The sequence below is a fragment of the Alligator mississippiensis genome, chromosome 3 (genome assembly GCF_030867095.1).
Source record: "Alligator mississippiensis isolate rAllMis1 chromosome 3, rAllMis1, whole genome shotgun sequence".
NCBI classification, from domain to species: domain Eukaryota; kingdom Metazoa; phylum Chordata; order Crocodylia; family Alligatoridae; genus Alligator; species Alligator mississippiensis.
This window is the reverse complement of record NC_081826.1, coordinates 97,125,104-97,150,293: the sequence shown is the minus strand read 5'-3', so window position 1 is coordinate 97,150,293 and position 25,190 is coordinate 97,125,104. Positions and strand designations below refer to the sequence as shown.

Below are 25,190 nucleotides of genomic sequence, written 5' to 3'. Positions count from 1 at the left end.
CAGACCTTCCTTCTGCATTTGTTCTAAGTGGCATTGTCTGCTCTTACATCACCATTTGTGCAAACCCCTTTCCCCACCACAATATTAGAGTTCTAGTCTAATATTTTCTTCTCTCCACTTCATGAGTGTAAGAAAGCATAACTTACTTCATTATAATATAAAATAATATGGGATGATATTCTAACAGGCACATATGGTGACAGACAAATTACAGGGGTTCTTTTTGATCTCAAGAATATATTTACAATTTATCAAACAAAAATACAGTAATATTTTATAGCAGAACCAATAGTTTTCTTTAAAACTATTGCATGAAGAAGAAACAAAAGATTTTTTACACTGATGTAAATATTCTTGATTTTGATGCAGAGATATTCTTACCTGTTAGCTCACTAGCACTGAAATCAAGGTTAGGATAATTCTTAGAGCCTCTTAGAGAATTAGAAAGGCGTTAGAGCATCTATAATTATCACCTTAAATACTGCTTATTAACTGATGAAATTTCAACTAATCTCCAATTACTTTAAAATGAAACACACAAATTCCCATGAAGATGAATCTCTTGCATAGTTTTAGCGTGCACTTTTTTTTTTTGTTTGTTTTAAAAATTAATAGAAGCCTCCTGTCTTTTCTTAAAACCAATCTGGACTTTTCAAGGGAGTACCTACCTGGCATCTGACATAACCTGGGAGCTTTGGTTTTTTACATTCTATGTTTTGGGATGAACTGTACTGAAGGTGACTTCCCACTAGGTAATAAGCAGGGTTCCTGGTTTTCTCTGTTTAAAAATATTGAATTCTCTGATTAAACCCCCCAAATTCTCGTATTAAAAACCTAAAATTCCATGTTTTCCCACAATTAAAATGAAACACCACTATATGTGTATATATATGTATCAGTTCATGTATATGTGTAAATATATCAATAAAACATTGTGATAATTTTAAAGTAACCAGTGCCTCAATCATTATAACAAAATAAATTCTAAATACCTATATATTTTGGCGTATGATCTTGGTTTTTTTATAATAGAAAATCAGAACTCCCTCTGCTCCCTTCACTCACCAGGATGTGGGTCCAGCTGTAGCTGTCCCCACCCCCCGCCCCACTGTCCCTTTGTGGCACTGACCAGCCCTGATATGCCAGTGCCCTGCCCTGGCCCATACCACTGCACCTCAAACCTAAGCCACAGCCCCCTGGCCCTGCCAGTGGTCTTCACTCCCAACTCATAGACCTCCCCCCCCATCCCCCCAGGGCCCAGGCTGCACAGCTCCCTCAGCCCTGCCAGTACCCCTCACTCCCAACCCACAGCCCCCTGGCCCTGCCAGCACCCCTCATTCCCCCAGCCACAGCCCCTCATCACCCCAGCCCTCTCAACTTGCAACCCCCCATCCCCCCAAGTGCCCCTCACTCTCAATCTGCAGCTCCCTACTCCTAACCCAAGCTCTCTGGCCCTGCCAGTGCCCCTTACTCCCCAACCCACAGCCCCCCACCTCCACCCCTCCTGGTGACCCTCACTCACAACTTGCAACCCCCTGCCCTCCCCAGCCCTGCCCGAGGGGGCCCCCAGCTGCCAGGGCTATGTGTTGAGGTACACAGCCCCCTGCCCTGCCCAGCAGCACCCAAGTCCCAGCTGCTACCTGTGGGAGGGGATGCTGCTGTGGCTGGAGTACAGTCCAGCCTCCCCACCTCCAAGGGGCAGCACGGCTGAAGCCTGTGGCAGGGAGTGACAGATGTAGGTTACCCACTGAGGGCTCGGGGCTCTCTGCCCTGCTGCCTCCCCCCCTCACCCACGGGCTTCTGCAGCTCAGCAGATGGGGCCTGGCACAGCAGGGCAAAGCAGGGCAGCCCCACATTGCCATAGCAAGGCACTCCCTGCTCACCCAGCAGCAGCAGGGGGTACAACTACATGCCGCCACCCCCACTGCTGCCAGGCAGGCAGCGGGCACCGTGGCATGGCGGCACGGGGCTCCCGGCAGCAGCACTGAGCCCTCCTACCCTTTTTTGCCCTGCCACACCAGGTCCTGTCCACTGGGCTGTGGAGGCCCCCAGGGGGAGGGCAGCAGGGCAGTGCCCCCTGCCTGTTTGTGCTCCTCCCAGTCCCCCCAGCCCCTTGCAGGCTAGAACTCTGCCAACCTGCAAGGGGAAACCCACCGTTTCCCATGTTTTTCTCCTTTAAAGAAGAAAATCCTTTGTTTTTTCCCCTTAAAAAGAGAAAATCTGCACTGTTCTCCTTAAAATGAGAAAATCTGTGTTTTTCTATGGCAAGCAGAAAACCCAAATCCCTGGTAATAAGTATGACATTCTTTTGGTCCAACTGGCCAGAGAAACCTAGCTTAAATACTGAAATCTCTTCAAAGTGAATAGAAGATATATTCTTGAAATATAAATAGAGCATTTTTATTCTTTGGTACTCTAGGTTAAGGGTTCTTAAATTTCTGAAAAAGGCAACTTCTTAATTGGATTTTACAATTGCAGATAATTAAACACTTTCTTCCAACTCCACCAACCTTTGCAGAAGTCAGTGGGCAGAAATTTTGATAAAATAGTTCTCACTGGATCTGGAGAGAACTTATTTTATATGCACTAAAAGTAACGGTTATGAGAATAGATACTAAAAACAAAATACTATACATGAGATCAGCAACAGGAGATGGAGATGAAAAGTCAAGTAAAGAAAACAGTCGAGGTTTTTTGTTTTGTTTTTTTTGTTTGTTTTTGTTGTTTTTTCTACACAATTTTGCAGGCTGCTCATTATTATCCCAATTTTCAAAAAGTTTCCAATCCATTCTGGAAATAGTTTGAAAAGGCTCTGACAGACTAGCAGAACGTAGGCCACTTTGACCCTACTCATGGGAAAAGTCCCAATATTTTCTCAAGGTCTGTGATTTTGCAATATAAGGGCTCCTATGATCTTGTGAGAAGCTCTTGACATTTCAGAATTATGATATATAACTGACACACTAGTTCTGGCTGAAGCTTTCAGAGGTAACTGCCTCTCTTTGCTACCACTTGATCCTGGTACTGTGCATAGTATGGGAGTTAGGGCAGGAATAGGCCTGTCTAGGGCAGGAACAGTATATGGGAGTGGGTAAGAAAGAACATGTTGTTCAGAGCAGCATTTCTCAACTGGTGTGCTGTGAGACCCATCTTGTGGGCACTGCAGTTCATCAGCTGCTGTAGCCAGGTAAAAGTAACCCAAACAACAAGAACAAAAAATGGATATTTTTTAGAGGGGGCTTCAGCAGTGTTCTGCAGCAGCTGGGCAGTGGTAAAAAGTGGCAACAGTAGCCAGGCCCTCGGACCTAAGCTGGATCATTCCAGCCCACCACTAAAAAAATATTGCTGACCCCTAATCTATGACACGGGAGCTAAAAAAATTGTGATTTTGTAATGTGTGGGAACTGCAATTTTGGGCAGGCTTCTTGAAAAAAAAAAAAAAAGTGCCTTTGGTGGACTTCGTTGGGGGAGGTGGGAACTTACTGAAAATAAAAGTACTTGTGACTGCTGCAGCCCAGTTGGAAGAGGCAAAGAGGGTGAAGGATGGTATGGCATGCACAGTAGGGGCTCTACTATGCCGAGCCACCTGCCTCACTGTACTAGGCTCAAAACCACACTTCAGGAGTCTCTCTTGAGGAGCCTACAGCTGGCTGTCCTGCTTCCTGGAGAACACCCACAAGCCTGGGGTAACGCTGCCACCACCTGGGCACTGGTCTCTGGTAGGACTCGGTGCAGCCTGGGGGGCACAGACCCTGTGAACCTTGGCGGTCCTTTGCCCACTGTAATAGTTCTGGATGCTTCTTTCAGCCCGAAGCATCCCTACATAGCATCAGGTAGAACTGAGAGAAAATAGACAAACTGCGCTGCCCAAGCTGGGATCAGAAGCCTGCCCCCACTCCACAGTAGCACAGCAAGAAGGCAAGCTGTAACCTGACACCTCTACTGATGGGGGGAGGGGGGCGCGGGACTAGAATGAGGAAGTTAGAATCCACTTCAAGCAAACATAAGCACTTGAGTCTTTACAGATATTGGACCCAGTGATTCTTTTAAGATGCAACTGGCCTAGATATAATTCCTAACTCCTGGCTAGTTTCCACATTTTCTTTGTTTTTGGTTTTTTGTTTTGCTTTTTACTTACGGTGAATCTCCAGGCAGCAGCCTGGGGCATTTGCTTGCTGCTTTCAAAATGCCTGCTGGAAGGAAGAGAGCACTCCCCCCTCCCCCTAGGCATTTTATCTAGCCAGGTCACCTGACTGACCAGCCTAAACCAAGAAGAAAGCAAGGAGAGAGAGGGGTTTAGGTTGTAGCCGTGTTGATCTAAGGACATAGGCAGACAAGGTTCCTTGAGGGGTCACCTGGGCTGACCCAAGTGAGAGGCAGAGAGTGGGGGAGGGGATTTCTTCACAGGGGGCTGCTGCCCTCACACCTGATTGGCTGTGAGGGCTCTGTCATATAGCCCCGCCCCTCACCACCAAAAGAATTAAGTACTCACGGAGTGACAAAATATTGTCATAGATAGGGGTCTACCAATCTCGAGGTGGCTGCCAGTCGATTTCACTTGCACCTGCAAAGTCAGCAGCCATTTTTCCAGGCAGAATGTGGTGCCCCTGCCACGCCTCTGATTGGCTGAGGGGCCCCAGGGGAGAGATTATTCCTCTAACCAGCATAGTTTCTGTTAAAGGAGTGGTCTGGTTAGATAAGTAATTTCCCTCCTCCAGTAGCTAATAAACTCTTCTATAACACATCTTGGGGTTTTCCCCTCAGACTGCTGGAAATGGACAGACATTATGTTTGTGTGAGGAAAAACCCTCTTTAAACTGTATTTACTCTTTAAAGAGCAATGTTGCTGTTTTCTAGAAGGACATGGATGGCCTGTTCCAGCAGCCAGTCCCCCTGACAGCCCACCCAGTGGCAAGCTGTCAGGAAGCCCTATAGGAACCCTGCTGCTATAGCCAACTGAACAGTCTCACCTGTCTCTGGGATGATTCAAATGGTGTTGCCAATTCCCACAGCTCCTTGAACACTACCAGGGTAGCCTGGTAATGCTAAAAGGGTGGTGCAGATTCCTTACCCAAAATCCTAATTCTACTGCCCCCCTCCCCCACTTGGCTGCACTCCCAGCCAGCAGACTGGTGGAGCATACAAGCACAGGATGAGGGGATTGGGCTAGAGAATTCTCCCCACCCCTGCAAAAGCCCTGGCAAGAGCTAGGCTTCTTGGAGCAGCAATACCAGGGGATGACAGTGCCAAGGAGAGCAGCTCTCCTCATCTCTGCCACTTGTCAAGGATGGCAGGAAACTGTCTTTGGTAGCTGCTGCTTTTCAGCAGCTGACAGCTGATCAGAACAGTCTGCCTGCTTCCCCAGCAGGAAAGAAGGCAGGCTGTCAATAATTGGACTCCTATGGGGTAGAGGGAAACAAAGAACAGTGCGGGCTGGAGAGGTCACCTTTGATGCTTCTTTGTTGCTCTCCAGCCAAGGGGCTAGAGTGCCTGTATGTTCCTCTTCTCACTATATTTTCACCACAAAACAGCCACAACTCTTTCCCCCTGTGAGGCTGGGCCATGTTCCTTTTTCCCCCATGGGGCCAGACCTTGCCCCCTTTTTGCTTGCAGCACTGGGATGGGGCTAAGCCATGTCCCCATCACCTCCCAGCCTGGTCACATCCCTCCCCCTCCATACAGAGCCAGATGAAGCCCCTTCACCCCTGTGGGTCTGGGTTCAGGAAGTAAAGTCCCTGCCCCTCTCCATGTGGCTGGATGGTGACTGCCACAGCCACCCCAGATGCTCGATCAGAACCACCATCTGGCCCATGGTTGGACCAGGCACTGCCCATCTGGCCCACTAGGTAAAAAGGTTGAGTAGTGCTGCTGTAGACCATTTCTCCAGTCTATCCAGGTCATTCTGGATCTTAGCCCTACTCTGGAGTATCTGCAACTCCATCCAACTTGGTATCCACAAATTTGTTAAGTATAAGCTTGATCCCACTGCCCAAATAATTAACAAGGACGTTTCTTGACTATGGAAAAATAATAAGTAAAAACCAAGAGCTGGCATTTTCTCAGGAGTATCTGTCTTGAGTCTGAGGAGGGGTGCTTTGAGTATAAAAAGGGTAAGAACCACTGTGCTAATGGCTTCTAAAGTGCTGGAGGTGTAATTGGTAGGGGAGAGGGAGTCAGAAATGGTGGAAAGGGTTCTGAGGAAAGATTTTCAAGTCTTCTCTCATGTGCAGGGATTCTGGTTCTCTGATGTAAAAAAATACTCAATTTTTGGATTAAAAAAAGTAACCCCAAATCCATATTTTCCCATGATTAAAATGAAACACCACTGATCTCTCTCTCTCTGTACAGAAGAGTGGTCTTTCATTTTAGTCATGGAAAAATGTGGATTTGGGGTTACTTTTTTAAATCTGAAAATTGGAGATTTTTTTAAAATCAGAGAAAACCAGGATCCCTGCTCATGTATAACCACCATGCAATAAAAACAAAAACGGTCAAGATTCTGGGTAACAGAACATATCCTCATTTCTCTCGCCAATTTCATTGGCAACAACAGGTTCCTAACAGTTTGAAACAGACCATTATAACCATATCACTGCAGCTGGAATCATCTACAGGTTTCCCTTGCTTTATTTGGGTTCTGTATGTGTGAGTTCACCGTTTTGCAATGACCCTTTTTATACCAAAAGCTTGTTTTATGTGAGGTAAATTCACTCTTACGCGATCAGTGTGGTGGAAGCCCACAGTCATCTGTTTTGTGCAGTCCATTGTGGGAGTGATGTGTACCAAAATATAGTCTCCTGTGTGGATCTGTGCTCCTCGCTCGTTGTGTGTGACATGTGTTTCTGTAGTTGGCATCCCCATTATGATAGTTCCCTGTGCTTGTGTGTACTGTCTGCTGTTGGTGAGTACCAAAATTGTCTTGTAAAAGTGGTAGAAATGGGTCTGGGGATCAGTACAGTCGAGGTCTTGGAACATATCCCTATTTGTTACATTGTAAAGTGGGTTTCCTTTATATGTATTCAAGTTATGAGCCGTTTTCCAGAAACGCATGTACTGCATAAAGTGAGGGGAAACTTGTACCATCCTTCTCTCTTTATCTAGCCACAGTTGCATCTCAAACTTATGGAACTGCAACTGGCTAAATGACGACTAACAACCTTATATAATATTTCAATTTATATTAAAAAGAAAAACATGGACATTCAGGAAATTCAAGGACAGCAGCATTGCAGAAGTAAAGATAGCTGGAGCAGTGGAACCATTAAAGACCAATTAAAAGGAGAAAGGGTCGCTAACACCTGTGGAATGATGAGTTTTGAAGGAATCAAGCAGATTATAATGAGCCATGAAGTCAACTGACTCCCTCACTGCTGCCTGAATGGAAGTTCTGCTGCCACTGGTAGGGAGTCGGCTTTAAGCTTTGGATGGACCAAGAATCAAAGCAGGAAGGTGGGGGGGGGGGGGAGAAGAGTGCCCCCCTCTCTGGATCCTCCCCTCCCCTAATCTTTTTCACAGATCCAGGGTGACCCGTCTGTTCATGTAACAGGAGCCAGCCATGGTGGCTCGAACACTCCTAGGATGGTTTGACCTGCAAGGATATGCCTCCCTGCCACTGCACAAACTGAGGTGACAGAGTCATAGTCAGCATGGCTCAGCCTGTCCAGGTATTCTTGGGACAGACCAAGTCATGGGAGATGGTTTTTACAAAATCAGGCAACTGGCAGAAGTGGGGGAGAAATTCCCTGCAACTGGACCCATCCTGGGGACAACCAGGGACATGTCAAACAATGCTGCCTCTGTCTCCTGCTCTCCCTCGTCATTGCAGCTTCAACAGTGTGGGCACTGTTTAAGTGTCAGCAAGGTCTCCCTGGGGCTCCCTGGCAGCTTGCTGCCCAGTGGCCACCCTAGGAGTCACTGTTCACCTTTCCTCCCTATTTCCCCTTTGGAGTGGGGGAAGGAAGGCAAGGGACTGTGGGATACTGGAGGTCTTCAGGACCCCAAGAGACCATACAACTTTCAAGCTGGCATAAGAAAACTGCTTGGAAGAGAAAACTGCCTGGTCAGAAATGCTCTAATTTTTTCACAGAACTTCTTTCTACTCCTCCTCCCCTCCCGTAAACATACATAAAAGTCCCCTTGAACACCTGTACACTAGTTTTGTGTGTCAAGAGGCATTTTTCCTGACACAATTGTATTGTCCATAGCCTTAGTTAAACTGTAAAGTTAAGAGCCCCAGCCATAGAAAATTCTATGCAGACTTTGATTGGAAAAAAGATATTAATCCCAGCCAAATTTCTATAAAGGCATCTGTCTATTTAATGTAGTCTGACTATTTATTCTCCCCTATCTTCCTTCCAAATAAACCTGTGGAGTCTTTGTTATATTTCAGGAGTGAGTGAACAACATGAATATATTCCATAAGCCTCTAGCATAACAGTAATACTATGTCTGGCTAATCATATGAATATGATTAAAGTCTTCCTTAATTATGCTCCAAAACAATGTTTCACAATTTATGGAACAAACTGGAATTTCTTTTAAGTGTATGTGAAGCAAGCTCTTAAGGCTTTGTCTAATTCTTTAAGTCTTAAGATTCCCAGCACAAGGTAAACGTGAAGAAAGTCATTTGGAGTTGATGAGCTAATTTAAAACAAACACCGCCCCTCCTCCCCCACCCAAACAAGCCTGGAAAAAGGTTAGAGTGACTTTTTGCACTTGTTGCAATGAAAATTTAGACTGACTTAAATTCCTGCCAAACATTTAGATCAATTAAAGCCCTAAGGGGCCTCAAAATATACGTATTCTTTTGAGCTTCACTTTTAAAAAGCAAATAAGAAAATCTATTGCTACTACAGACATAGGCAGATTTCCTACTTTAAAATGCTAAACATCAAGGCTGTTTACCACATTCCCTTACTTCCTCCCCAATCCAAACTTGGTTTATTTCTTAGATTTCAGCAAAAACTACAAAAGCTATAGTTTTAACCAGATTAGTTCAGCTGTTTTGAGTTCCATCTGCCCCAAATTTGATTGGATTATATTTAAAAAGAAAAATAAGGAATGTCTTCCACATGAAGAACTCAAACTGCTGAATCAGTTCTATTCAATTATACTCTAGGCTGAGCTGAGCATCGAAAAAATTACAGTATTTTTAAAAGGTATTTCTTCCAAGAGGTTCTAAAACTGCTAGAGACAGATTAGAATTGAATATAGAATTTATATATATTTTTTTAACTGTAGCCAACTATAAGTGCACCCAAAACTTAATATCACCTCTTTATGTTTTAAAAGGCACTAAGGACTTAAAAACCTCACTTAAGCAAATGCAGTCTTTATGAAGAGGCAGGAGAAAGGAGGAAAAGGTGATTTAGTGAAGTAGGTGGCAGCATCAAAATCAGACATTTTGTATATTTTATACACAAAATATATAGCAGTAAGAAATCCCATATCCATTTCCATTTCTTCTGTATCAGTTCATGGTTAGTAAGAATCAGGTAAAATTACGGCCTGGTAAAAGTTACCTAGCATGACTTGTCCATTATCCTGTCTACTTCCAAAACATTAATAATTATAAGAAAGCAAGAACATCTTCTGCTATTTTTGTAATCAATTTATTTTTGCTTAAATGAAATGTCCTTAGCAGATTTCAGAGATGCTTTAAAGTTCTGGCCCTACATATGCCAGCTAGAAATAACTATATATGCAAAGACTGGGAACAGTTGTTTGGTACTGCCTCCAGAACTCATTTGTACAAGATACTTAAATGCTGTCAAAATACTTTAAGATAGTTTGCTATAATTTATCACACAAAACAACTGAATATTCCAATCCTGCTTTTCCCTATTCTGTTTCCCAGGAAAATTCTATCTCCTATCACTCTTCTTCTCTTCTGCAGTGGTTTAGTGACTTAACAAAAAATATTGGTCCAATTAAATGCAGTAGAAAGGCTTCCATTGGCTTTAATGGTCTGGACCGAGATTTCTTTTCTTTTTTATTTAAATTGTTTTGTGTTTAGAATACACATTGTACATCACAAAAAATAAATATCTGGTGTACAAGCTGCATTCATGTTATCATCTAACTCACAGGGCTGTTCAGCAGGTGGCCATGTGCAATTAAACTGCAGCCCTTGGACTCCTGCCCGGACACAACTCCCCTATCACTCCCATTGCAGTAGTAGTCGAGGTCTCAGGGATTCACCTCCTTCCATCTTCCCCTCCATACCCCCACCCCAGGAGGTAGTGCAGCATGGCTCTGTCTGCAGTGCTGGGGGGAACTTGTGGCCTGGTGTGCCTGACTAGTGTGATGCATCAGGGGAACTTGCAGCCAGGGAGCTCAGGATGAGATCGCACATCAGGTGGTGGGTTGCAGGAAGGCACATGGGGTGGGGTTTGGGAGGGGAAAGAGAATACAGTACAGTGCGGGCAGGGCATCCTATGTAGCAGGGGGATGCCCAGGCATGCGGTGCAGTAGGGGGGTGGCACACAGTGCATGGAAGTGAGGTGCTTGGCAGTGCAGTGCAGCAGAAGGGGTGCAGACTCCTGGTGCAGCAGGAAGGGTGGCCCTAGTGGTCCATGGCCCCTGCTAGTGCAGCCCTAGGCACATGTGACCCTCAGCCACTTAGAAGTTGGATTACTCTGATTTTACTGCACAAGTTCTTTAGTTTAGCTTCACCCATATTTCATTCCGAATACAGATAACAAGATAATTATAATTAGACATTGCATAAAGGATTAGGAATAGTAAAAAATATTGCAATTTACTAAAAAGCTTCACCATACCTTCTATACTAGTATTACTAAAACTGTTTTGGTGCTTTTACCAGACATATGAATTGTAAAAAATCAGGTAAGTCTTCTGTTTACACAGAAAATCCAGTTATTGCTATGTTTATTAATCAGGCAAGCAAAACTGTCCATTCTAATTCGTATGTCAATGTGACAAAGTGATCAGTAAAGCTAACCGCATTTTATCATATATTAGCAGGTACATGACAAACAGGTCCAGGAAGGTGATACTTCCCCTTTATGCAGCATTGGTCAGGCCACAGTTGGAGTATTGCATCCAGTTTTGGGCGCTGCACTTCAAGAGGGATGTGGACAACCTCAAGAAGGTTCAGAGGAGGGCTGCTCATATGGTTAGGGGCCTGCAGGCAAAGCCCTATGAGGAGAGATTGAGGACCCTGGATCTCTTCAGCCTCCACAAGAGAAGGCTGAGAAGTGATCTATCTTGTGGCCGCCTACAAATTCATCGGGGGGGACAGCAAAGAATAGGAGATACTCTGTTTACCAGGGCACCCCTTGGAGTAATTAGGAACAACAGCCACAAACTGACAGAAAGCAGATTTATGTTAGACATCAGGGAGAACTTCTTTACGGTAAGGGGTGCCAAAACCGGAAGTGGGATTCCAAGGGAGGTGGTGCTCTCCCCTACCTTAGGAGTCTTTTAGAGAAGGCTGGATAGGCATCTGGCTGGGGTCATCTGACCCCAGCACTCTCTCCTGCCCATGGCAGGGGGTCAGACTCAATGATCTGCTAAGGTCCCTTCCGACCCTAACATCTATGAATCTATACGATAGTAATAGACCATGGTTTAGCTTTTAAGATGTCATTGCCACTACTTCAAAACCACAGAAATCATCTCCAATTTCAGTGCTGTCTTTGGGACCAACTCCATACTTTCTGCTTTTTCAATTTCAGTGTAACTACAATTTTATCCCCAAGTGTATTTCTCCTCCAATATGACCATGGGACTATATTCTATTTCCAAATTAAAGTATTGCCTTAAAGCAGGGGTGGGCAAAATATGGCCTGTGGGCCAGATACGGCCTGCCAAGCAATTTCAGCTGGCCCACGGGTGCTCACCCAACCCCCACGCCTTACTCCTCCAACCTTGTGCGTGGAAAGGCCCGGCCCAGCCAGCACGCAGCTACCGGGTGGGGCTACTGTTGTCACTGCTGCAGCCGCTGGGGGAACTGCTCAGCTTCCCTGACATCCAGTGGCTTCTCCTCGTCTCCCTGCTGCAGTGCTCACTCCAGGCAGCAGGTAGGGAAGCAGTGGGGGTGGGGGGAGCTGCAGTTGGGGGAGGGAGGAGCTGCAGCTGGGCAGGGGCAGGGAGCAGGGGTGGGAGTGCAAAGCCCATGCCCAAGGGCCCCTGTCCATCGCTGCTGCTGACAGAGGCTGTGTCATGGGAGTCTTCACACCCCACAAACCCCACATACCTACAGCCTGTCCCCACAACCCCTTCACATATACACACACATCCTGCAACATACCCTATACCCACCAGCAGACAGAGCCACACCCCCTCACAACTCCCCCCCACACCCCACCAGACACCCCCCCAACCCAACCACCCCCTCAATATACAAAAGTAAGGCCTTATTTTTGAGTTATTATGCAATCACCTCTAGATACACTACACAAATACATATCATGACAAAAACAGTTTGTAATAAAATTAAAATATAGTAGGTGTTTGACTTTTACCGTATGAATTGGTTTTCTTCTGGTTCAAAGATGGCAATCCTCCCCTCCCCAAATGAGTACTTCTGGGGGTAAGGAAAGGGCTTCCTATAGCAAAGATCAGGGTTTAGAGGTGGGACTTCCAGTCTCAAGTGGTGACCAGAGGGCAGGGCACCTGTCAAGGGGTGGGGCTACCCCTGCAGCCCTCAACAGCTCACCATAACTCATTAAGCCGCCCTCCAGCCAAAATCATTGCCCACCCCCTCCTTTAGTTTTGTTTTCCATCTGAAACCATTTCATTTTTTTTTTTTTTACTCTCCAGGCACAGCAGATTTTTCTTGTCATTTCTTTTGGATATGTCTCAGAAAAGAAAAAATACTTTTCAAAGGAGCTTTTACATGGTTAAAAGAATAAATATCCCAACATCTTTGCATGCTTCTGAAGACAATATTCTTGCTAAGAGCGTTTCTCAGTTACCAAGAACCATGATACTAGTTTAGATGTCAACAGCAGATTAACTCAGCTTGCCAGCACATTTTAAAAGCATTTTTAAAATACATGATAAACTATAATAGAAAACTCACTACAAACAGTAAACACAGTACAGGTAACAACAAACTGGGTCTTGAGTTACTATATAAAATGGAAACAGAGTATTAAAAAAAGCAGTACTTTTCATCCATGTGGTGTTACCATTATTGTGCAATACCAGAAATTACCTCACACGGAATAATGAATCAAAAATGTCCTTAAAAACTAGTAGATCAATGATCCATGAACTGAAAAGGTCTTAGTAGCTTATTTGTGCTGTAGCTGTTATAGCTTACTAGGTCAATGATTAACTAAAAAAAGGTTTTAAGTGTGTTTTAACAAAAATAATTATGTCAGTCTAAAGTGACAAGAATCTTAATTGGGAATAAGAATTTATTATAGATAAATAAATGCAAAAGAAAAAAATACATGCCAAAAAAGAAAATCGTTTTGATGTTCAACTATTGAACGGATAACTAATATTTTCAAATACTAAACTTAGGAGAAAAATCAGAATTCAATTAAAGTGAGACAAAATTAAACATTACTAATTTAACTTATTCTTTTTAGAGCAGCCAGATTGTTCATTTGAAAGTTACAGTCATTTAATCACAGACTCATAGAGAAGTCAGGATAGAAGGAACATCAAGAGGCCATCTAGTGCAACACACTGCTCAAAGCAGGACCATTCCTATCCAACTATCCTATACAAGTGCTTGTCTAACATATTCCTAAAACTGCACAAAACAGCTCTTTCGTACAACTACAAGGCATATCACCCAAAAACACAAAGAACATCTCACCTGCCATGGGTAAAACAGGAGGAAAAGGGCACTGTCCATGTCCCACTGTTGCACAGGTTGTTAAATACATGCAAGAGATCTAAACAGAGCCACGCCCCCCTCCTACAGAGGAAGGCAAACCCTCAAAGTCCATGCCAATCTGACCAGGGGGCTAAATTCCATTCTGATCCCAAATGTGGCAACTGGTCTAACCCTGAGAAGAGGGGCAAGGCCCTTTAAGATATTACAGACTACAAAGTAGCTTGCTCACCCCCTCAATCAACTCATTGGCTTTTCATCCAAAAGTTAACCCTCTCACTGCTGCTGATAAGGTAGTAACACTGAACTCCATGCTTGCTGTTTGTAGCCCCAGGGAAAAGTCGCAGCTACCCTGGCGGCTGCAGGGAAAAACGGGAAGTAAATCATGATTTTACCTTTTGCCAGAGGCAAAAGTGGATTTCTCGTTTTACCAAAGAAACTCACGGATTTTACCATTTTGCAATGAGCTCCCAGGCAGCCTGCAGAGCAGCTCCAGCAGGTAAGTAGGGGGGACAAGGAGCTGGGCAGGGCGGAGGCTGCTGCCCAGGCAGGTGGGGCTGGGGGCTGCAATACGCAGTCAGCGAGCCCCAGTGGGGAGCAGGACAAGGCCACAGGTGGCTTGTCCGGGGGAGGACCGGCTCCTTGCTGCCACGTGCACTCCTGGGGAGTAGGGGGGACCTGTGCCTCCCAGATCTGTACCTGGGGCAGGTTCAGGTTGCAGGCCTGGGTTCCCACCGTGCTTCCCTCCCCCGGGACCTCCGGAGCCCAGCGGGCAAGACTTGGCGTGGCTGGGCACACTGGGGCCGCATGAGGATCTCCTTGCCGCTGCTCACTCCCCTGCTGCCCTGGCAACGTGCCTCCTATGCCTGCTGCTGCTTTGAGGGGCACAGCTCTGCACCACTGCCCTAAGCACAGAAGGTGTGTTGCCAGGGCAGCTGGGGGGAGATCAGCAGCGAGGAGATCTCTATGCAGCTCCGCTGCTCCCAGCCACTCTGGGTCGTGCCCACCAGGCTCCGGAGGCCCCAGAAGCAAAGCAGGGCGGGAGCTCAAGCCCGTAGCCTGTGCTTGCCCCGCATGCAGAACTGGAGGGTGTGGATCCCCCCTGCCCTCCTGAGAGTGCGCATGGCAGCGGGGAGCCAGCCCGCCCAAGCCTGCAGCAGTGGGGGAGTGGGGGCAGGGGGCTGTGGACCTGGGTCCGTAGCCCTGGCAGCTGAGGGCCCTTTCCGGCAGGGCTGAGGTGCACCAGCAAGGAAAGAAAATTTGTGATTTTTTTAGCAGAGAATTTGGTATTTTTTTATCAGGGGAAACCAGGATCCCTGGCTATGAGTCACAGTATCTACTAGCTCTTTTCTAACTTTCTATTTCAGGGAAGAAAAAGCAGCTTGCCTGCTTATGATACCAGCACCGATTTTGGAAGGCTGATCTGGGGGGAAAGATAGGTATGGTATGCAAGTAAATATAGGAGTTACCTTTCAGCAAATATTGTAATTCTTAAAAGCATTTTTTTCTTCTCTCCCTTAAATCCATGAACTTTTTTTAGTTTCCAAAAGAAAGAAATACCAGTAAGATGCTTACCTGGTACAGCAGGTTAACATAACCTGGTACATTTTTATCTGTTTAAGATCCCAAGGTACACCCTAAGTTTTTCCAACCTCTCTACTGAACTTGCTTTCACAGCTACCACAAAACAATAATGGAGAGAAAAAAATTCTAATTCCCCTTATTTATTTTTGTAGGTTCTCCATCAGAATGGATGCCATTTCCTAGACATCTAGTGGCCTACTTATAAGTTAAATTATATGGGGATCAAATATTATGTTAAAAAGCACTTTACAAGTACTTACCGGCAATAAGGACTAGCCATCTATTATGATCTTGATTGATAGAGAACATCCCAGAGGCCTCCCTGATAAAAGGATCTTTTATTACCTAAACATAACTTCAAAGAGAGCTATGATCTAGAACAAGCTTTCTCCATTAGCCTCAGGGTAAAACAGTACATCATGAAGAATAGTACACTAATGTACTAGTCAGCATGGGCCACTCAGACTGTTTAAAAGCTGAGGAATGTACTGTACTGAAGTCTCTTAATTCTGGTTACAATTAGAAATCTAAGAACGATGCCTACCTTCTGCCAATCAGGATTGGGACCCAGTCTCATATTTACATTTTTCAAAGAGTTCTATACTATGAAGCAATGTTGCTTAAACACGAGTGCACTCCCGATGTATTTTGAACACCTTGTTGAAATATGCCTTCCTCAGTAAGCCAACTATTCTAATATAATAAAAGCCTTTGTCTGTCTGCCTGTCTATATAACACTTTATTTGCACTCTGATTGGTCATCTCAGAAGCTAATCACAATGCTGACAAACAACCAATCAGAGTGCTCCAAGAGCATTCCAGACAGGAGGCGGTGGCAGCAGCGCACCACCATGATGGTGGGGATGGAAGGGACAGAGTGGGAGGTCCAGGCCAGCCCCTTCTCCCCTCCCCCCCGCCCCCCTCCTCCGGAGGCGGTGGCTGCACAGGGTGCTGGACAAGTGGGAGAGAGGTGGCGGTGGGGTGGTAGGTGGCAGTGCTCCATCCCTGTCCCCCGCACCATTATTCCTGATGGGCAATTGGCTAGTTCTAAACATATCCTCCGAACCAAGATTCATACTCATAGACATCAGGGCTGGAAGGGACCTCAGAAGATCATCAAGTCCAGCCCCCTGCCCCAAGGGATGGAAGTCAGCTGGGGCCACAGGATCCCAGCAAGATATATGTCCAATTGCCTCTTAAAGGAGTCCAGAGTAGGTGCTTTCACCATTTCTGGAAGCAGTCTCTTACATCGATGAATGTAATATTTGCGAATACACCTTGAGAGCACTGGTAAGACTTGAGGAAAGAGCAACATATTGAGACAATACAGTGCTGGCATGAGATTCAGCCAGAGATGTCAAATACTCATCCCACAGGCTGAATCTGACCTGCTAAAGTGGACTGTCTTGCCCAAGGGGTTTCTCTCCACACCTGCCAGAACTGCTGTGTTGGCAGTTAATAAAGTGAATACCACTGCTGCTAACCACCCAACCCCCTCCACCCTTTCTACCACCAAATTTAGTTTTTAATCACTCACTGCTGGCAATTAAAATTAATGGCAGCCGGTGATGGAAGAAGAGGAGGGCAAGTAGTGATGGTGATAAATTTCTGGCTGCTGGCTGCATTGACACAGTGGCTTTGGCAGCTGCAGCAAGAAACTGGGTGGACCAGAAGACCGATTCCTCGGGTGCTGGTATGGAATATGACCCACCAGGAGGTTTCAGTTTGACACCCCTTCTCTAAATTAACCAGTATAATGGGGAATAAACACCAAGACCTCTGAAGTTGCTTTCTTGGATCCAGATTCTCAGTCTTTACTTAAGTATAAAAGGCTCTAGCTTTTATAGTTACCAAAAAGTAAATCACATGTAACCAACTCAAACATCTTTCCTATTCTACATAAGTCCTGTGAAAATAGCTCCAAGAGATGCAAACTGTTCTTTTCATTACAGTGATATATTATTTCTGATGCTCAGTGATGAAATATTCATTCAACAGAATTAAATACAAGAGCAACACTAAAAGTACACTATAAGACTGAAAAGCCAAGCACTCAACAGTTAGGAAATCAAGAATGAAGTTTTCCTGACCAAAATACATATTTTAGCCCATTGTGTATATGATAATAGTCTGATTTTTATAAACCCTCACACTCTTATACAGGACCCTCTGCTTCCCTCAGTACACAAGGGGCTGCTCTGGGAATGAGCCAGGGCTATATATGGACAGAGACAGTGGCCTCACTTGTTGAGGAAGTTGGAAGTTGTGCATATCTGGAGGAAAATTCTGGGATGTGTGGACCTAGGATCAACCAAGAGATTCAAACTGAGGGAGGGTCCACCAAGATAAGATTCAAGCTGGAGGGTGGGTGGGGGGCAAGGGAAACAAGAAATAAGTGAACAAAGGAAGGACTGCAGAAATGGAAAGGATGGTCTCTTACCTCAGGCAGAGGGACACGTCCTACATCCCAAATAGATTCTATCCCAGTCTTTGGGAACTACTGTGATCATGTTATGGGTGTATAATTTGAGTAGCTTGAAGAAGGCTGAGTACCTCCAGCTACAGCCGAAATGAACAGGAGCCGTGCTTTAAACATAAAGACTAAGGTTAGGTGCACAGAAACAAGTCATCAGAAGGCAGAAGTGGAATGAAGATTTGCCATATTTCCTAACATACAACATGCGCTTTTCCCTAAAAGTCAGTTGCTAGAAATTGGGGTATGCATTATAATCAAGGAAATACAAACACAGCAATTTCTGCTGCTTTAGCATCTGCCAGGGTAAAGCAAAATTAAAACTGCACATGCTGTGTGCAGGGCCCCTCACAGCTGCTGGCTGTAGAAACTTTCTTTTTCCCCCTAGCAGAAGCTCTCAAGGAAATATTTTCTTCTTCATTCTGCCTTTCAAAAACAAGGTACTTTTTTTTTTAGGGACATGTTATGCAAAAAAAAAAAAAAAATACAGTACATGTCAGATGCTCTGTAGCATTTGTTCTACGTCCATATTGTTACTCCACTGAAATTAAAGTAAATTTGCAGTATTTCATCCTCTTCCAATACAGTAAGCTTTCACTCACCACAAGACCATCCATGTGGGTAAATACTTCACAGCAGCTGCTATCATGAGGTAAAAACAGGCAGAGATTTATCATGTAATTTGTTCATGTGCCTGTGTCCCTCTATCTAAAAGCTCAAGGCCCTAGGAATCTCAAATCAATGAATATTTCTGAAATTAGTTCCTCTGTGCCTCAGTTAGTCATTTGTACTCGTCTGTAAAACAAGAATAAGATCAGCCCTTTTTGCCACAGGGTTTTTGGTAAAAAAAATAAGTTCATTAATGCATGTGAAGTATTCAGATACTGTTGTAACAAGCACCAAAAAAAAAAAGACTACGAGCAAAAAAATAATTGCTTTCAGATTAGAATTTGAACAGCATGCAGCAATTATGGCATGAGATTATACAATGAACAGTAAGAAAATAAGTACTAGATAGTTGCTCATTAAACCAGTCTGTGTACTAAGACAGTGCTGCTTTAGAAAAATAGTATGATACTGGATCATAGCGCTACAAGGGACTGTATTAAAATTGCACAGATAATCTCCATTTTAGCATATCCAGACTTTGGAATGCTTGATTTACTACATAATATTTTCTTAAAAAAAAAAAAAGTTCCAGCACATAGCCTCATATTGATATGCAAATGTTTGATCCAGATGGGTTAGAGTAGACCCTCCAGATCAACTGCATAGGTCTTTGCTGCTTAAGCTAGCCATGTAACTGAAGGCAGTAACAGATTGCCATTCTCAGTGCAGTGCCCTAGAAAGAAGTGGAATATTTTGCAAATGAATTTCAAATATTTAACCATGGTAGATGAAGGCATGGGCATACCCAGGATTTCAGAAAGGGGCGTGTGGGAGCAGTGACTTACAATACAGGCTCCCCCCCACCCAAACACAGATCAAGCAGGCAGACATACCAAAGAATCATCAGTGGGAAGTTTTTTTAAATCCCTCAAGGAAGAAAAAACCTTTCCTCCCCCATCCCTTTCCCTCAGTGCTTAGAGGCACATTCCATCCCCTCTGCTGCTGCCACTTCCCCCAGCTAAACTGGGATGGGGGTGGTGAGGGGGTGAAGGAGGACTGCAGAGCTGTTCCTGCCCTCCTGAAGCTGAGATGCACATGGAGCCAGGCTTGGCTAGAGATGGAAGCTGCAGCTGGTTCCCTTCCCCTGTGCCTGCTCCCGGATCAGCAGGAAGCACTGGGGGACCAGGCAAAGACAAGGAACCCACCATTGCTACTGCTGTCCCTGGCTGAGCACACCTGTCCACTGACCCTGACTGGAGTGGGCAAGAGTGGCTCTGAAGCTTCCCTCTGGCCTCAGGGGAGGTGGAGACAGCAGCACTAGTGGGTGGGGAAGGTTGGAGAGAAGGGAACAGGGAGAAAGGGAAGAGGACATGTTGCTAAGCAGGAAGGGAAAGGAAGGAAGGGATTCTTACTTGCTTTGGGGACTTAAAAAGTCGTCCCTGGTTGCTTCTCCAATGGCAGAATGGCAGTCAACTTTAAGTTCATACATCTGCCAGGAAAAGCAGTGAAAAAAAATGAGGCTAGCCCAAACATGACAGAACATTTGCTATCTGCTTCCTTGGTGATATAGACTCCAGAGCCAGAAGGATTTTTTTTCCAAAGATTTATCCTGGTAACTGACAGAAAGTGTAAGTCAAAAGGAAAAGGATATACAAGGAAATCAGAATGCCAGTTTCCCACCAGCTGTCATAATGTATACTCTAAATGAAGTTATTAAAAATATTACCTCTGTATAGAACCCCCTCTCCCCCCCCACATTTAATACTACTATAAATGCATTGCAACTTACAAGGCCTGCTGACTATAGTCACTGATACAGCTCAAGGATGATCATGAATTCATGCCCCAAAAACAAGATTTTTCCTCCAGTCATCTCAGCATCTAGCTATGACCAACTCTATTATGCAGAATGTTGAATATGTCTGTAGATGCTCAAATTACCTGAAGGAAGGAGAACCAATTCCTCAACATTTCTTAGCTTTTCATTTTATCCTATAGATAGGTACCATATTTAAAAATAAGTTGCAATATTTGGTAACTAATCAGTGAGATCTGCCAAATCTCTATGAAGCATAAAAAATAGCTTTTTTTTTTTGCATCAGGTACTATAAGACAACTTGATTCCTCCACTGTAGGAACAGTATTTACAAGGGTAGGCACAAGAGATGCACCAAGCAATTCCACAAACACAATAATTCTTACATCCCATCAAGCACTATTTCCACGATTTCATTGTAGCCAACTGCAAGCACTGTCATCTCCCAAAAAAGAAAATACAATTATCTCTAACCTTATACCTTGTTCCTTCACCATTTCAGTTGTTGCTCTAAAGAAATTTAGTAAAATGAACCAAAGGAAGCAAAAAAGACCATCCTTACATTTTGAGGGTTTTCCCTTGCATTTTGAGGGTTTTCCCTTGCATTTTGAGGGTTTTCTTCATGACTAGACCTTCCTTCTTCTACCAATGTAGCGTTGGACAATTCAACTGCTAGCTCAGCCACCACTGCTCCCACCACTCCTGCTGGTGCTGCCACCAGAGTCTCCAGGATCTCTCTTCCTCTTTTCTGCTTCCTGCCCTGCAGAGATCCAGGGAGCCCATATGGGGTGCGGCTGCCCCAGCCACTCAGAAATTAGACAACTGGACTCATAAGGAAAACTGCCTTAATACAAACGGGTTTCATTTCTCCTCAAAAGAGGTAAAAAGGAATGATATTGCTTCTCAGTTTCTGTTATTATTTTAAACTAGTTACATAAACACACTATATTAAAATAGTCCAGTGGGAGGTAGTGTACAGAAGCAGTGAATGTTTGAATAAAACTATATACACAGACTCTCAGCTTTAAAATGCATTACTTGATTGAAAGGACTGGGTATGCTCCAATTGATTCCCCTGCAGAAGGAACTTCAACAGCTGGCTGTGGTTTTATTTTACACATACACACCCCCTTACCACTGCTATAATTTACAGAACAGAACGCCTTCTCTTGGTAGCTGTTGCAGTAGATTCCTCACTTCTTGATGGTGAGAGAGGTCAGTAATATCTTATTTGCATTCAACAAATGGCTACACTAGAATAGTTTCTGTGGGGTAACTCTACACCAGATTCTAGCAGGTTACCATCAATGTAGAGCTATACATTGGATGTCGATTTTTTGTTTGCACTAGCGTACCAGCAGGCTTATACATGCTGTATGTTCAGGCCTTCTGAGAAGGACTTATGGGCAATACAACAATGCCAGTCAAAAACTGAACAAATAGCTAGTGCCATGACTTGAACTATTATTAGGCAACTAATAAATCACATTAGCAAGCTGTTGCCTATTACAAAGCTGATTTTAATTTGAAAAGTACTTGCTTATAGTTTTGGGGTACTCCCAAAAGGGAGGGAGTCATTTCAAATGGGTAGTCTTGTTTGCGTTTAATAGTAAAGATTCTTACTTTTCTAGATTTTACAGGTTGCATCTCTTTGTTACCTAAAGTATATGGCTTAAGATGTGTTCATTTTGAAGAATCCTGAAGTCAGCTTTGGAGATCAACATTTCCCTGATATTTTCTTTGCCTGGCATTTTCTGACACCAGAAGAAAAAAAATATGAAAAAGTCAATCTTGCTTTTCAAAAATATTATGTTAATTTAATTTGAACCCACAAATACTAAAATGTCTCAGTCATGGTTATCTGGTAATTGGATGGAGTCCACATGTGGCCCTCATTGTGCGGTTTTTTTACCTTAAGATTTTGGATGTCTTCATATATCACCCTAGTTTTGAACTTCCTGGGTTTGAAATGCTTGGTTTCCAGACTGCAGGAATGTTTTTATAATTGTTTATATTCACCTGTAAGTTAGCCATACACACGCTTAACTTTAACTCTTGCTGACATAGTTTTTGTCTAGGAATAAACCAACAAGCTTGACAATATTTTGGGCAGGAAAAGAAACAAGAATATTTCCAAAAAGATACTTTAATTGCTTATTTTGTTATACTATTTCTTCAGTTTTAAAATGTATTATTTTTAAACTGAAGTGTTATTCTCTTGATATTATTTAAGATACCAATAAAAAAAAATATTAGTCTACCCACTGAACTCAATGTCACAAACTCTTGTCAGACATCAAATGTATTGCTTTTTCAGTTTAATAAAAAAATGTTTATTTTTCACTGAATTATCTATTATGGATGGAGAACAAAATAGAAGCAGCCTATTAGTGCTCTGTTCCAAGTAGTTTAATATGTTCTTGCATAAAGTTTGTCATGCGCCTTGCTAATACACAGAATAGATAAAAATCACCATGTGTACTTAGTACCATATTTACTTAAATATAAGATTACATTGATTATAAGATGCCCCCCCCTCACAATAATTAGATTCTATATATAGAAAATGTATAAATTTGTTAGAATTTTCCAGGTACAGAATCTATTGGAGGTTTGCCTTGAATTTGTCTCCATCCCACTACTACATCAGGGAAAATAAATCGGGGGGGGGGGGGGTGAAGTGGCCCCCTTACCTTCTGGATCACAACTTCTTCCCCTTGCAGCCCCCTTCCCCCCTTGCTTTCTGTCAGACCATGTTCTCCTTGAACACATGGAAGTGAGAAGTAAATCTGAAAACAGTGACTTTGAACTAAACATACCTGTAATAACTTGCATATAGGGAAATTATTACAGATACTCATAGACTTAGTTCATCCAGAATTAATTAAGTTTACCTTCTTTGAAACTGCTGCAAGTTTTAGCACAGGTATGCCATCAGTTCTGAATTTTACTGGGACTGTCCAATAGCCAAGTTCCAGATTTCAACTGAACAGAGCTCAATTTTTCAAATCTGTATGGCTCTAGCACCAAACAAGCATCCTCCATCCCAGACCCCTCAGTCTGGGGCTTCGGGCTCTCCCCAAATCCATGGCAGGCATATGTGCAAGCCCCACATCTTGAAGTCAGATATCCCCTAGACTCGCTTGCTCCTAGTCAAAAGGTGGAGAGCAGCAAGCCAGATGGGAAAGTGGAATGTAGTCCCCCATTACCACAAAATTGTGCAGTCAAGTTTCCTGCATTGTGGCTACTTGCAGGGATCAGCCAGCCTGGAGTGCAAGGGACAGGCCTCACCCTCGGAAAACCACCTTATTTATCATACTATACTTGATTTTAGCCCATAAGAAACTGAGAAACAATATATAGTACAAACTATTATTGGACTGGGCCCCAGCAGAGTTAACAGCATTTAAAGCCATGGTGATCCCATAGCTCAGCACATTACTGAGCACATGCTGCTTTTGGCAGTAGTTTAATGAGAGATAATGTGTTTAGTGAGGTTAACTTGTATCCATATGTAAGACAAGGGGCTTTTCCCCCCTATATTGACTGAGGAAAAAACCTCATCTTCAAGTAGTCAAGTAAATATGGTATTTCCTTCATTTTCCATCACTTGCAATGTTTGCTTGTAAAATAATTATGGCACCTTTTAGGATATAATACTTATATTTTAGTGCTATTTTTGAATTTTTTTTTTAAATTTACACACACACACACACACACACACACACACCCCTCTTCAGGCCAAACATTCCTAGGAATTCAGTTAATTCCCACTGAGTAAGGGTGAGATCTTTGGAGTCTGCCAGCCCACTCAGACAGATATCCACACTGCGAATACAGCCAAAAAGTATATTTCAGGTGTATAATTTAAAAAAAACCTATTCAAGATTTGGCTTTATTCCCTGCCCCCCGCCCCCAAAACTGATTCCAATCTAAAACTGAAAACCCTAGCTATATTGCATAATAATTAGGGACCTGCCAAATTCACCGTGGAAGTAGCTCTTTAAACTTGAAGGTTCCCCCACACAGCCCCACTGCCGATTGGTGGAAGGGCCCCATTGCTCACTCCTGATCAGCAGGGAGGCAAACACAGTGGTTTTAAATATGGCACCATTTTTGCCTCCTGGCCAGTCAGCAACAAGGTCACCAGGCCCCTTAGCCAATCAGCAATGGGGGTGGGGAGGGTTGTGTGAGGTAACCTGCAAGATTAAAGGAGCTGCTGCACAGTCCATTTCTGGCGTGAATTTAGTAGGAACCTAGTAATAGTTCATGTACAATATTTTACTGCAAAATACAACCTGCAAAACATTCAGCTATCCACATAAAAAAGAGCATGTATTCATTTTGTAAGGGGTAAGTGAAGCTGAAAGCAATTTGCATACAAATTCTTGAGGCTCTGTTCATTTCAAACAAAGCTTATATTGACATATTGCTGAATCTAGAATGGCTTATAAAACACAATGCAAGTTTTTTTAACATTTAGCAGAGACTTCATTTACCCCTTTTCCCTTTATATACTTTGTGATGTAACAGTTGAAATGGTACAAGTTAGGAAAACTAAATTAGTCTACAGATCCTTATTTCCCCATTCTTTAAAACAATCTTTCCTCTTTTCAGCCCCACAAAGCCCAAAAGAGCTTCTGTACTTTAGTGAGACAAATGCACAATTGATCTCAAGTCCAATACATTAGATTTCTGAAGTGCCTTGGTTTTTCTGGCTGCCATCTATAAAATTTACAGTATATATAAATTGAGTGTTATCTTTTCTGTACAATTAGTTCCAGTCAATTATATTACTCCACCAGCACATTTATCTAAAGTAGCGGGTCTCACTCTATATGCCAGTAGGCCACACTTGCAGCTCTCAATGTGTTATATGGGTTACACCCACA

At 43.7% G+C, this 25,190-nt stretch overlaps 1 protein-coding gene across 1 annotated transcript in view; it reads right to left on the bottom strand.

Moving 5' to 3' along the window:
- Positions 1–25,190, bottom strand: part of GNAL (G protein subunit alpha L) — a 330,318-nt gene that overhangs the window by 228,448 nt on the left and 76,680 nt on the right. The gene's annotated exons all lie outside the window — the stretch shown is intronic.